Below are 13,657 nucleotides of genomic sequence, written 5' to 3' on the forward strand. Positions count from 1 at the left end.
GCAGGTGGATAGTGGTTCATAATAGTGGCCTAGAGCCCAAGTCTGGGAAACTGACTGTTATTTCCAGAAAGGACAAAAGGGATTTGGTAAATGCATCAAATCTCAAAAACATCCTCAGTCATCCAAACATCTATTTTAATAACTAAATCACATGTCTGACAACATAAATTAAAACATGAGGCCACAGTTAAGAGCAATAGCTCAGCTGCAGAAAACAGAAGGCTAAATACAGCTCCTGACTTCGTTCTTAGGGTAATCGATAAAACTGGTAAACTGGCTCAGTGCCTGTAGCTCAAGTAGCTAAGGTTCCAGCCAGAGCTGGCGGGGTTTGAATCCAGCCCAGGTCTGCCAAACAACAATGACAACTACAACCAAAAAATAGCCATGCATTGTGGTGGACGCCTGTAGCCCCAGCTACTTGGGAGGCTGAGGCAGGAGAATCACTTGAGCCCAGGAGTCGGAGGTTGCTGTGCGCTGTGATGCCACAGCACTCTACGCAGGGCGACAGCTTGAGGCTCTGTCTCAAAAACAAAAAAACAAAAAACTGGTAAACTGAGGGTGAGTGGGCCTTCGAAGCATGTGCAAGGACCTGGGATTTAATGTTAAGATTAGACTTTGGGAAGTAGACATACAGTTCCAAAGCCAAGGACATAAAATTTGACCCTTCATGTGTCCTCATTCCCTGATGTGATCCATCCCTGAAGAATGAAATGATTCCATCATATACCCAGTTAATTATTGCATCAGTCAAAAATACTTATTGAATGCCTACTATATTTTTATCCCATAAATGTAGCTTTTAAAAAACTTACTGCTTTATTGAAGTACATTTTTTTTTTTTTTTGAGACAGAGCCTCAAACTGTCACCCTGGGTAGAGTTCTGTGGCGTCACAACTCACAGCAATCTCAAACTCCTGGGCTTAAGCAATTTTCTTGACTCAGCCTCCCAAGCAGCTGGGACTATTAAGCACCCACCACAATGCCTGGCCATTTTTTGGTTGTAGTTGTCATTGTTCTTTGGCAGGCCCGGGCTGGATTCGAACCCACCAGCTCCAGTACATGTGGCTGGTGCCCTAGCCCCTTGAGCTACAGGCGCCGTGCCTATTGAAGTAAATCTATGTATAATAAACTTTACCCAGTGTGATAATTCATTTTAGGTGTTACCTTGATTGGATTGAGGGGTGCCTAGATGGCTGGTGAAAGATTGTTCACCAATCTGCATGTGTCTGTGAGGGTGTTTCCAAAGGAGATTGGCATGTAAGCCCTTGGATTGAGAGAGGAAGACTTGCTCTTAAAGTGGGTAGGAGCCATCCAATTGCCTGGGCCAGGCTGCCACAAACAGATGGCAGAAGAGGGATTCTCTGTCCCTTCCTGAGTGGAGAAAGATGCTTGTTCTTCTCTTGCCTTCAAATTTGAAGAATCAGACTTCAGATTCTTTGGCTTTTGGACCCTGAGACTTGCGGCAGTGGCCTCACAGGGATTCTTGTGCTTTCTGCTTTGGAATTAGAGGCTGCACCCTCAGCTTTTCTGGTTCTGAAGCTGCTGCTTCTTCTTCTTTTTTTTTTTTTTTTTTGAGACAGAATCTTACTATGTTGCCTACAGTAGGGTGCTATGGCATCACAGCTCACAGCAACCTCAAACTCTTGGGCTCCATTGATTCTCTTGCCTCAGCCTCCTAAGTAGCTGGGATTACAGGAACGGCCACAATGCCCCGCTATTTTATTATTATTATTTTTTGTTATTGTTGCAGTTGTCATTGTTGTTTAGCTGGCCTGGGCCGGATTCGAACCCGCCACCCTCAGTGTATGTGGCTAGCGCCCTAACCACTGTGCTACCCGTGCCGAGCGGGTTCTGAAGCTTCTGACTAAGCCAGCTTCTCTTGTAGATGGCTCATTTTCCACTTTTGTGATAGTATGAGCAAATTCCCCCTAATAGATTCCCTTCCCAGAGGTGGCGCCTGTGGCTCAGTGAGTAGGGTGCAGGCCCCATATACCCAGGGTGGTGGGTTCGAACCAGGCCCTGGCTATTACAACAAAAAAATGGCCGGGTGTTGTGGCAGGCGCCTGTTGTCCCAGCTACTCAGGAGGCTGAGGCAAGAGAATCACCTAAGCCCAAGAGATGGAGATTGCTGTGAGCTGTGATGCCATAGCACTCTACCGAGGGTGACAAAGTGAGACTCTGTCTCTAAAAACAAATAAATAAATAAAAAATAAAAATAAATTCCCTTCCATGTATCCTGTTGGCTCTGTCTCTCTGGAGAATTCTGATTAGTATGCCCATTTTAGTGTAGTGTTCTTGACAAAGTCCAAAGTACAGTGCAAAATTTGTATATAAAGTTTTTGGTACTAATACATGTAGTTTTTGGCCTCAGAACTCTTAAAATCCTGCACCTTTAAAACTTACCTTACAGAATTTAGCAAGAGTTTTCTCAGAGAATAGAACTCTGGTGCTCTTCCCATAATGAACAGAATTTGCTTAGTTACAATTATTTTACTCATTTGCTTTATGAGATAAAACAAAATTAAGGAAATCCCAAGACACTGTCATTCCTTATAGATAAATAAAAGTTTCTTTCTTTTTTTCTTTTTGAGACAGAGTCTCACTACGTCGCCCTCATTAGAGTGCTTTGCCATAACAGCTCACAGCAATCTCAAACTCTTGGGCTTAAGCCATTCTCTTGCCTCAGCCTCCTGAGTAGCTGGGACTATGGGCGCCCGCCACAACGCCTGGGTAGTTTTTGGTTGTAGTTGTCACTGTTGCTTGGCAGCCCAGGCTAGGTTCGCACCCACCAGCTCTGGTGTATGTGCCTGGCACCCTAGCTGCTGAGCTATATAGTCGCTGAGCCTAAATAAAAGTTTCTATCTTGACTGTCAAAAATAATAGTTCTGTGACTTTCATATTCCACTACTTCAAAAAAAAAGATTCCTATAAAAATTCCGAGTGTTTTAATATATTTATTCAATGAATTTTTACAACAACCCTATGACATGAGGTACTGTTAATATTCCCGTTTTGTAGCTGAGTGAAATAAAGCCCAAAGAGGTGTCCAAGGTCACATAAAGAGTAAGTGGCAAAGCCATTTTCACTGCAGCATCTATATTCACCATCACTACACAACACTGACTTCTCTGGGCCCTCATGGTGATCTTCTTCACTGATCCCTTCTCCCAATTTTGTCTACAGGTTGAAGTTACATTTAAAAAATTAGCTTTCACTTTATTTAGATCAACATTTTTTAAAGACACACTTGTATCTTATGGTTTGATAATAATACATCTAACATAAAATATGAGCCCACCTTGAAAATCATAATGAAAAGCCAAGGCTTCAGTCATTGTCTATTGGCAGTCTTATAGAGGAAACTATTTTTTAGAGAGTGATTTGACATTTCATTATTTGAGTTAATCTATCTTCTCATTCCTGTTCCCAAAGGCAAGGTCAAAACTTCCAGTTGGAGGGAGGGTAATGGTTCCAAAGTCCACAGCCCACAGGCAGTGCTCACAAGCATTACACAACCCTGATTTTGAAACATAGAGCTTAGATTTTTAACTCCAGTTTCTTTCTTTCTTTTTTTATTTGTGTGGTTTTTGGCTGGGGCTGGGTTTGAACCCGCCACCTGCAGCATATGGACCGGCGCCCTACTCCTTGAGCCACAGGTGCCGCCTAACTCCAGTTTCTTAATTTCACCTCATAAAGAAAAAAAAAAAAAACACTTCTATTTAAATTCAAAATTGCAGACAATTCAATGACATTTCTCTTATCAAGCATAAGTTCAACAAATGAAATAACATGTAGCCATAGTAACAGCTGTTTCACTGAGTTCAGATAAACAGCCTGAGCATGCTCAGGCTTAAACAAAAGGGTTCAGAAAAAAAATACATCTTTCATATACACTAGCATTTTGTATTCCACAAAAGGTACTGCCTTTTAGGGCGGCACCTGTGGCTCAAGGAGTAGGGCTCCAGTCACATATGCCAGAGGTGGTGGGTTCAAACCCAGCCCCAGCCCCAGCCAAAAACCACAAAGAAAAAAAGGTACTGCCTTTTATTAAGCGCAGTCACCCAATAATGTCTTATGCTAAACATAAACAGCTATTAAAACAAACCAGAGTCTAATCAAACCACTGGATAGAGTTCTCTATGCTCACGTACCTTAAAAAATCATAAATATAAAATTCCAAAAATGTCCTTAAGTAGGGGAATAAGAAAGTATGTTGTTAGAAATACCCCACAATTTAGATCACTAATGTTCACTGTGGGTAACCAAATGCTTTGGGGGCATCAACTGATAAAAATTGGTCTGAAAAATAATTGGTCCAAATATTGGTGGCTCAGGAAAGTCACTGCAATTAGGAGGAAGGAATTTTAGGGTACTTAATTAACTGAGGAGTTAGAGACTGGTCAGAAGACGATTAATATTGTATAGAAGAGGTAACTCTCAAAAAGATCCCTCAGTAATGATTGATAAAAGGACTAATGATTTGACTACTCAAAGACAAGGCAAATAATTAACTCTATAGAGCCTCTTTGACTCACAAGAGAGTTGTTTCCTGAGTTGCTTTCCATGTTGCTTTTTGGAACTTTTAAACACATTTAGCCATAGAAACAAAAACATGAGAGATGGTACATTCTCTGGGAAGTCAGAGAATTTTCAAGTGCAACACTATTGCAACAACAAAAAAATCATATAAAATAGCAGAAATATATTTGCCCTATATAATTGCTACTGTTAAAACACTACAATAGTCTCCTGATAAAACACAATAACAGCTTTTAAGAAATGAAAATACAATAACAACAGCCATTGTCATAAAGCATGAAGCATTTTGTTCTGGGTGAAGCACTTTATGCAAAGTTCAGCTGATTCTCACCACATTGTTAAGGGGTATTATTATCACTCTCATTTCAAAAAGGAAAAAATGGCAGCTTAGAGATGTTCAGTGACTTGCTGTGGTTACACAATTAGTAGTCAACTCCAAACCTGAACTCTTCCACTATCCTTGGACCTAAAAAAAAAAAACAAACCTCAAAACATAGTAACTCTTTATATACATTAATTGATGTGAAGTATCTTAAAAAATTCTGCTCTGGGGCGGTGCCCATAGCTCAGTGGGTAGGGCACCGGCCACATACACCGAGGCTGGCAGGTTCTAACCCAGCCTAGGCCAGCTAAACAACAATGATAACTGTGACAAAAAAAAAAAAATAGGCGGGTGTTGTGGCGGGTGCCTGTAGTCCCAGCTATTTGGGAGGCTGAGGCAAGAGAATCGCTTAAGCCCAAGAGTTGGAGATTGCTGTGAGCTGTGATGCCACATTGCTCTACCAAGGGCAACATAGTGAGACTCCGTCTCAAAAAAAATATATATTCTGCTCTGTATCTGAATTTAAGAATCTTAAAATCTCAGTCTCTCTCTTAAATAGATATTTAACTTTTGCAAACAATTCAGGAGCAAACTTACAGTTATTTTGTACCTTAAAAAAGAAAGCTAATGAAACTTTAATATGCAGAATCAATTAATAGGTCACAGACAAATGACCATTTGGCACATAGCACAACACACACTAATGCCATGAAATCATAAAAATATTGCGTCTCTCTTCCTGAGTAGTTTACCTAGAAAAGGTTTCATCACAGTGATGACTATCTCAATTATGATTAGACATCTAAAATTATTTTAAATGCCTGGATATTAGTGATGTGCAGCATTATTCACATTCCACACTTCCAGTTTTATGCTGTGGGAAATGGCCCAAGTCAGACATGTAAGACCCTGGTAAATACAAAGTAGAGAGAACCCAGGAGTGATCTCTTCACAGTGTCTTTTTTTATTATTATTTCAGATTAAAAAAATAAGAGGGTACAAATATTTAGGTTATAGTGTCTTCAGTTCTAAAGTTCAAGTTGTGGTTGACCCTTTCACCCCCCAGGGGGTGTGCTGTATACCGTTACATTGTGCACATTAGGCAAGAAGTGTTTTAAGAACAGTGGAGGAGTTAGGACGGGAAGGGAAGGGTAAAATCAAAATCACCAGCTGCCTCATTCTTTGCTTTGTCAATCTGTTTCATGCCCTTCATACCAAAATCTGATAATGAAACTTTTTAAACATTTTTTGTAGAGACAGAGTCTCACTTTACCACCCTCGGTATAGTGCCATGACGTCACAGGACTCAAAGCAACCTCCAGCTCTTGGGCTTAGGCAATTCTCTTGTCTCAGCCTCCCAAGCAGCTGGGACTATAGGCACCTGCCACAACACCCGACTATTTTTTTTTGGTTGTTGCAGTTTGGCCGGGGCTGAGTTTGAACCTGCCACCCTCGGTATATTGGGCCAGCACCCTACTCACTGAGACACATTTTTAAACATTTTAAAATGCAAAGTTAATTGTCCTGAAAACAGTACAAAACATTAGTACTTTGATACTCGTAAAGTTACAAGAGCAAGAGTGAGAGCGAGAAAATCACATTAACCAAAATTGACAATGAAATTCACTGTACCTCTAAATATCTCTAACCAAGTAACCCAGTAAAGGATATAGGCATTCCCTCAGGACCAATAAAAGCCACGAATATGCAAATAGCCCTCATGGCCTCAGTCATTTCTGACAAAGCAATGGTTTTATGAGGAAATTCTAGCAACAACCAAGTGATCTTCCGATCAAAGAACTGGAATTCTTTTGTCTCTAAAGAGAATGCTCTAGTTATTTAATACAAATACACACCAAAAAAGTTGGAGGTAAGAAGAAAAATGTCTCCAATTTGATATCAAATTCATTAAAAGAAAGTGGTATTTGTAGGCAGAATTCAGATGTTAATGAACTTTTCAACACAGAGTAAGTAGTAAGAAGACCCTGAGCAGATAAAGCCATCACTTGAAAAAAGCTAACATTTTGAGCACCAACTGTGTGCCAACTTCTATTCCAAGTGTTTTAAAATTATTAAACCTCCCAATAACTATGAGGCAGGCAGAGGTAGAAAGTGATGCATAGAGAAGCCAAATAATATGCCCAAGTTCACGCAGCTAGCAAGTGGTGGAGCCAGAATTCAAATGCAGGCTATCTGACTCCAGACAACAAGCATGCCAGCAGCCTTCATCAAACTTAATGGTGAAACATTGGAAACCTTCCCTTTAACATCACAGATTATACAAGCATTGTGGCCGCTGCTAGCACATTTCGTGCCTTTGTGTAAATTACAAGGTTGCACACATTCCTGGCTAGTAAATTTCCAAAAGATGTCCTTCCTGCAGGCAAATGGCTTGTCTGGCAAAGGAGAGATTAGATTACATCCCCCTCCCACTGCATCAGCTAGGCGTCCTTGTGCAGGGCACCACCTGAACAGCTCATGCTGCAGCCTTGAAGCTCAGAAAACTAATTTCCCGAATGGTAAGAATTTAAGTAATCTTTGCCTCCTCAATGCTAGTACACACTTGGCACTTAAATGTTTGTCAAATGGATTTACTTAATATCCCTCAACACAGATGACATTTAAGTAGTCGATAAATAAATAAATGGCTGCAATGATGTCTGTATAAGCATAGTGGTTTGTTTTTTTTTTTTTTTGTAGAGACAGAGTCTCACTTTATGGCCCTCGGTAGAGTGCTGTGGCATCACACAGCTCACAGCAACCTCCAACTCCTGGGCTTAAGCGATTCTCTTGCCTCAGCCTCCCGAATAGCTGGGACTACAGGCGCCCGCCACAACGCCCAGCTATTTTTTGGTTGCAGTTCAGCCGGGGCTGGGTTTGAACCTGGCACCCTCGGTATATGGGGTCGGCGCCCTACCGACTGAGCCACAGGCGCCGCCCAAGCATAGTGTTTTTAATATAGTGTAAGAAACTAAAATATTTAGACATCCTGAAAGAGATTTCCCCTGGTCACACAGGAAATGGCAACAGAAACTTTTGACTTTTTTATTGGGAGAAAAAGACAGTCAACCAGGCCAGCGTATTGGCTGTAATCCTAGCATCCTGGGAACTGAGGAAGGAGGATTGCTTGAGCTCAGGAGTTTGAGATCAGTCTGAGCAAGAGCAAGACCCTTCTCTCTATTAAAAATAGAAAAACTAGCCAGTCATTATGGCAGGTGCCTGTAGCCCCAGCTTCTTGAGAGGCTCAGGCAAGAGGATTGCTCAAGCCCAACAGTTTGGGATTGCTGTGAGCGGCTGGGCACAGTGGCTCACACCTTTAATCCTAGCACTCTGGGAGGCCAAGGCAGGTGGATTGCTTGAGTGTACGAGTTTGAGACCAGCTTGAGCAAAAGTGAGACCTCGTCTGTACTAAAAATTAGAAAAACTGAGGCAAGAGGATCTCTTGAGCCCAGTTGGCAGTTGCTGTGAGCTGTGATGCCATAGCACTCTACCCAGAGCAACAGCTTAAGACTCTGTCTCAAAAAAAAAAAATCGCCGTGAGCTATGATGATGCCACGGCACTCTACCCATGGCAACAGAGTGAGATTCTATCTCAAAAAATAGACAGCCAACTAATAATAATCATCACCTTACATTTGTACAGCACTGCACAACTTCCAACCCCCATGCACATTCAATCCTTAATAGTAACCCTGCCAGCTGGCATTGTTAGTGCCATTTTTCAGATTAGGAAATGGAGGCTCAGAGAGATTCAAAGGCTCACTTAGCATGATACAGCTAGCAACGGCAGAACTAGGTCTGAAACTCAGTTCTGTTTCTGTGTCCTATATATGTTTCATCAACCACATTACCTCTTATACAAATCCCATGTTGCTAAAACAAAATCTCACAGCATGCAGAGTCTTAAAATCAGAAAATTGTTCTTTATTTACTTTCTTGGAAAGAATATATTGATAAAAATCACCTGAAGTCTGCCAATGTCCAAAACCCTGGGACCATATCATTAGAGGAAATCTGAAGGCATCTGGAACAAGATAGCACTTTCTAGGATGGCTCCACTGAACTACACATTAAGGTGCTTTGGCCAAGAAGTACCTCCTTCTCCTTAAATTTAGACTGACTCCTCTTCCCGGAAAACACATTAATTATAATTTTTGGGAAAATCTAAATAATGCATTACATAAATTGAACATACTGATATATACCATCATTTATTAATTTATTTTGAGACAGAGTCTCAAATGGTCGCCCTGGTTAGAGTGGAGTAGTGTCACTGCTCATAGCAATCTCAAACTCTTGGGCTTAAGCAATTCTCTTGCCTCAGCCTCCCAAGTAGCTGGGACTATAGGTGCCCGCCACAACGCCCTTGATTATAGTTGTCGTTGTTTGGCGGGCCCAGGCTGGATTTGAATCCACCAGCTCTGGTGTATGTGGCTGGTGTCTTAGCTGCTTGAGCTACAGGCGCCAAGCCTATACCATAATTTTTTTTTTTTTTCGAGACAGAGCCTCAGGCTGTCGCCCTGGGTAGAGTGCTGTGGCATCACAGCTCACAGCAACCTCCGACTCCTGGGCTCAAGCAATTCTCCTGCCTCTGCCTCCCAAGTAGAGGGGACCATAGGTGCCTGCCACAGCACCTGGCTATTTTTTCGTTGCAGCCGTCATTGTTGTTTGGTGGGCCAGGGCTGGATTCAAAAATGCCAGCTCAGGTATATGTGGCTGGCACCTTAGCCGCTTGAGGCACAGGTGCCGAGCCTATACCATCATTTTGATCACTGAGAAGCAAATTCTAGAATGATGTTATTCACATCTTATCCTCCAAAATGAAAAAGATGGACTGCAAGCCTTTTATAATGGAAGCATGTGATCCTTTGTTCTGCTTTCTGGAAGACCATCAAAACATATAACACAAAAACTAATGGCCATAGCTTGTAAGATAAAGGAGACCTTTTAGAAGCCTCAGTCTGAGGGATGATTTATGCTCTTGAAAAAGATTAAAAAAAAAAAATCAAGCTTTCATAAGTTGCCGTAGAAACCTTTCTCTAGATGCGGATGCAGCTGCTCGAAGATACTAGAACAAGATTGCCTTCTAAGGCCTTTCAGAATATGTCTAAAACTATAAAAATTGTTTCTCCATCATGCTTTATATGCAAATGATTGCATTTTTCTAAAATGTCAGCAATCATAGAGTCTTGTTTAATATCCAAGCTTTTGTCTTTACATTTTGTTGTTTGAAAGGAGCTGAATATCTTTTATGTATTGTAATTGTGGTAGACAAAATTTGTTTTCACCTTACCTCAATATGGTCTCCTACAAATAAAGGAAGAAAACCCAGAAATTACAGCTTTGTCTTTCTCAAGCTCTATTATTCATTTTAAACACTGTTCAATACAACTAAACTTTTAATTTACCTGCCTCAAATTCTTTTGTGAAATTGATGAAATGTGTATAAATAAATAAACATACACTCTTTTAAGAAATTGTTTTCTATGTGTGGAATATAACCACGATCATTTCCTTAATGGGGATCTGAGGATAAAATATTTCACTACCATGGTACACCTTTCTGTATTGCCAATACAATTTTTAGAATCACAAACATCTTTAAGGCAGAATATAAAACTGGAGACCTAGTGTACCCCTTTTGACCCAACCCCTCTCTAGATCTCATTCTCTGAAAGAGATGGGTGTTACAAATGTCATAAAGAGGGCTCAGAGGTCTGCTGTATATATCCTTAATCAGTTCTTCATGAAAAGCATCCTCTTTTACCAAAAATGCAATGACAGATTAGGTATTCTAGAAGAGGATAAAATGTAAGCATTGTCTAGAAAAAGAAATCTGGGTGTGATGCAATGAGTGATTAGAATAATGAAATCACAATGGAGTCATTTGGTGATACCAAAACCTGGCTCTCCCTCTATCTTCTGGGAGCCTAGTGAGACTATGGAGCCTGTACCAGGTTTATTTTGCCTGACCCCCAAACATCCCTGTGAAACAATGACCAAGTAGTCAGCGGTGTGTGTCAACCAGAGTAGAAGAAAAACACCACCAGGTCAAGGACAAGGCAAGATTTTGACCATCTGTACTAAACGACCACTTCCTGACTATATAACCTCTGTCAAGAGTCCTCACTTTTCTGGGACTCATTTTCCTCATCCATAAAAATGAGGTGATTTAGGCCCCTTCTAGTCTGTGATTAATCTTTTTTTTTTTTTTGTAGAGACAGAGTCTCACATACCGCCCTCGGGTAGAGTGCCGTGGCGTCACACAGCTCACAGCAACCTCTAACTCTTGGGCTTACGCGATTCTCTTGCCTTAGCCTCCCGAGCAGCTGGGACTACAGGCGCCCGCCACAACGCCCGGCTATTTTTCTGTTGCAGTTTGGCCGGGGCTGGGTCCGAACCCACCACCCTCGGCATATGGGGCCGGCGCCCTACTCACTGAGCCACAGGCGCCGCCCATGTGATTAATCTTTTTAATTTTTTTAAATTTCAGGTTAATGTGAGGGTACAAACAACTAGGTTACAATATTTGCATTTGTTAGGTAGAGTCCCTCTTGTAGTTGTGTCCCACAACCAAAAAGTGTGCTATGTACCCTTGCATTGTGACCATTAAGTGGGAGCACACTGATCCCCTCCTCTCTCCCCCTTCCCTTATTTCCCCTCCCTCAACTTGAATTGAATTGAGTTTTTCTTTTATGTGGGCATGTGTTAGTTTGTATACCATGAAATACTATTCAGCTATAAAAAAGATGGTAACTTTACATCTTTTGTCTTAATCTGGATGGAGGTGAAACACATTCTTCTTAGTAAAGTATCACAAGAATGAAAAAGCAAATATCTAATGTACTCAATACTAAAATGAAGCCAGTAGATGATCTAATTTTTTTTTTTTTGAGACAGAGCCTCAGGCTGTTGCCCTGGGTAGAGTGCCGTAGCATCACAGCTCACAGCAACCTCCAACTCCTGGGCTCAAGCGATTCTCCTGCCTCAGCCTCCCAAGTAGCTGGGACTACAGGCACCCACCACAACGCCTGGCTATTTTTTGGTTGCAGCCGTCATTGTTGTTTGGTGGCCCAGGCTGCATTTGAACTCGCCAGCTCAGGTGTATGTGGCTGGTTCCTTAGCCGCTTGAGCCACAGGGGCCAAGCCTAATTTTTTTTAACTAAATATGGGTTTTGGACATATTAAGTTGGACAAATTAAGTGATTTCCTATAAGCTGAGATTTTCATTACATAGGTGGTGTTTCCATGATCCCAGAGCATGTAGCCCAAAATCTGCTCTGCAGAGCTTGTAATTGGATGTCATCAATAAGTGTGAATAAAAATACCTTATGTGATTTTTGTGCTTCTGTAGGACAATTAAGTGCTGATTTAAAGGAACCGGTTAGTATTAGATGTGCTAAGATAATTAAGGGGGAAATGCCATGATGCCTGTGACTTACTTTGAAATGTGTCAAAAAATAAAAGGGATGGATAGGTAGAAAGAGGGGTAGATAGATGGATACAATAGAATAAAGCATATATTGCAAAACTGTTAACTGTAGAATTCAATTGGTAGGTATATGAGTGTTGACTGTACAATTCTTTGAAAATTTTAGTAAGAAAATGCTGGAGAAAAGTTAAATAGGTTTCTATTCAGCTGAACTTGTTAGAGCCTTAAATTAATGTATCACAAAACTCCATGAGGCGATAGTACATATATTATTAACATAATTTCTTAGTCTTATAACTTACTGGAGGGCAGGGGATAAAAATGGTTTCCCAAGGGAAGAAATGTTTTCTTACATATTTTAGGAAATGTACCTAGAGAACTGGTCAATTTGATTGATGTGGCTAAAACTGGTGGTGAGCTCATCACAGAATCCTCCTCCCCACCAAAAAATTTTCTCCTGTCTTCCTCCCAACAATTCAAACTAGAAAAAAGGCTAAAAGAACCTGCACTATAAGGGTAGGGGAGAGTCTCACCAGAGGTATTTGGAAAGGGAACTTCCTGGGGAGGCCAGAAGTGCACTTAGCTCAGCTGAGTTGTAGAAAAATGGAAAATGGGGCGGCACTTGTGGCTCAGTCCGTAGGGTGCCGGCCCCATATACCGAGGGTGGTGGGTTCAAACCCGGCCCCGGCCGAACTGCAAAAACAAAAACAAACAAACAAAAAAAAAGCCGGGTGTTGTGGCGGGCACCTGTAGTCCCAGCTACTTGGGAGGCTGAGGCAAGAGAATCGCTCAAGCCCAAGAGTTGGAGGTTGCCGTGAGCTATGTGATGCCATGGCACTCTACCTAGGGCCATAAAGTGAAACTCTGTCTCTACAAAAAAAAAAAAAAAAATGGAAAATGATGAAATGGGAAGGAAATAGTATCCTACAAGGAAAGGAACAGATATTTTTCTCCTTCTGCTTTCAGGACATAGTGTATTCTTAAAGCAAGCTAGAGAAAAGAAAATGTTCTTTAGAAAATCATAAAGAAGAGAAAATATATTTACTATTTATTAAGTGGAAACAGATCACCATAAAGTCTTCAGTTGAGTAGGCTGAGGAGGAGGAGGAAGAGGAGGGGTCTTGCTGCTTCACTGGGTGGCAGAGGCAGAAGAAAATCCACAAATAAGTACACCCATGCAGTCCAAACCTATGCTGTTCAAGGGTCAGCTGTACTTTCACTTTATTTTCTATTTTTTTTCCATTTTACTGAAATTTAGATTATTTTTCTTTTAAAATAGGAAGCAATGGATCCAAGGCCTTTTCCCCTTCTGGCAGCATTCCACCATCAACAATGTTGACTAGAAAGCCTTTTCCAGCTGCTCA

At 41.2% G+C, this 13,657-nt stretch overlaps 1 protein-coding gene across 1 annotated transcript in view; it reads right to left on the minus strand.

Annotated features, from left to right (window-relative positions):
* The window catches only part of MAOB (monoamine oxidase B), a 185,042-nt gene that overhangs the window by 143,294 nt on the left and 28,091 nt on the right, over positions 1-13,657 (minus strand). The window lies entirely within an intron of this gene.

The sequence above is a fragment of the Nycticebus coucang genome, chromosome X (assembly GCF_027406575.1).
Source record: "Nycticebus coucang isolate mNycCou1 chromosome X, mNycCou1.pri, whole genome shotgun sequence".
NCBI classification, from domain to species: Eukaryota; Metazoa; Chordata; class Mammalia; order Primates; family Lorisidae; genus Nycticebus; species Nycticebus coucang.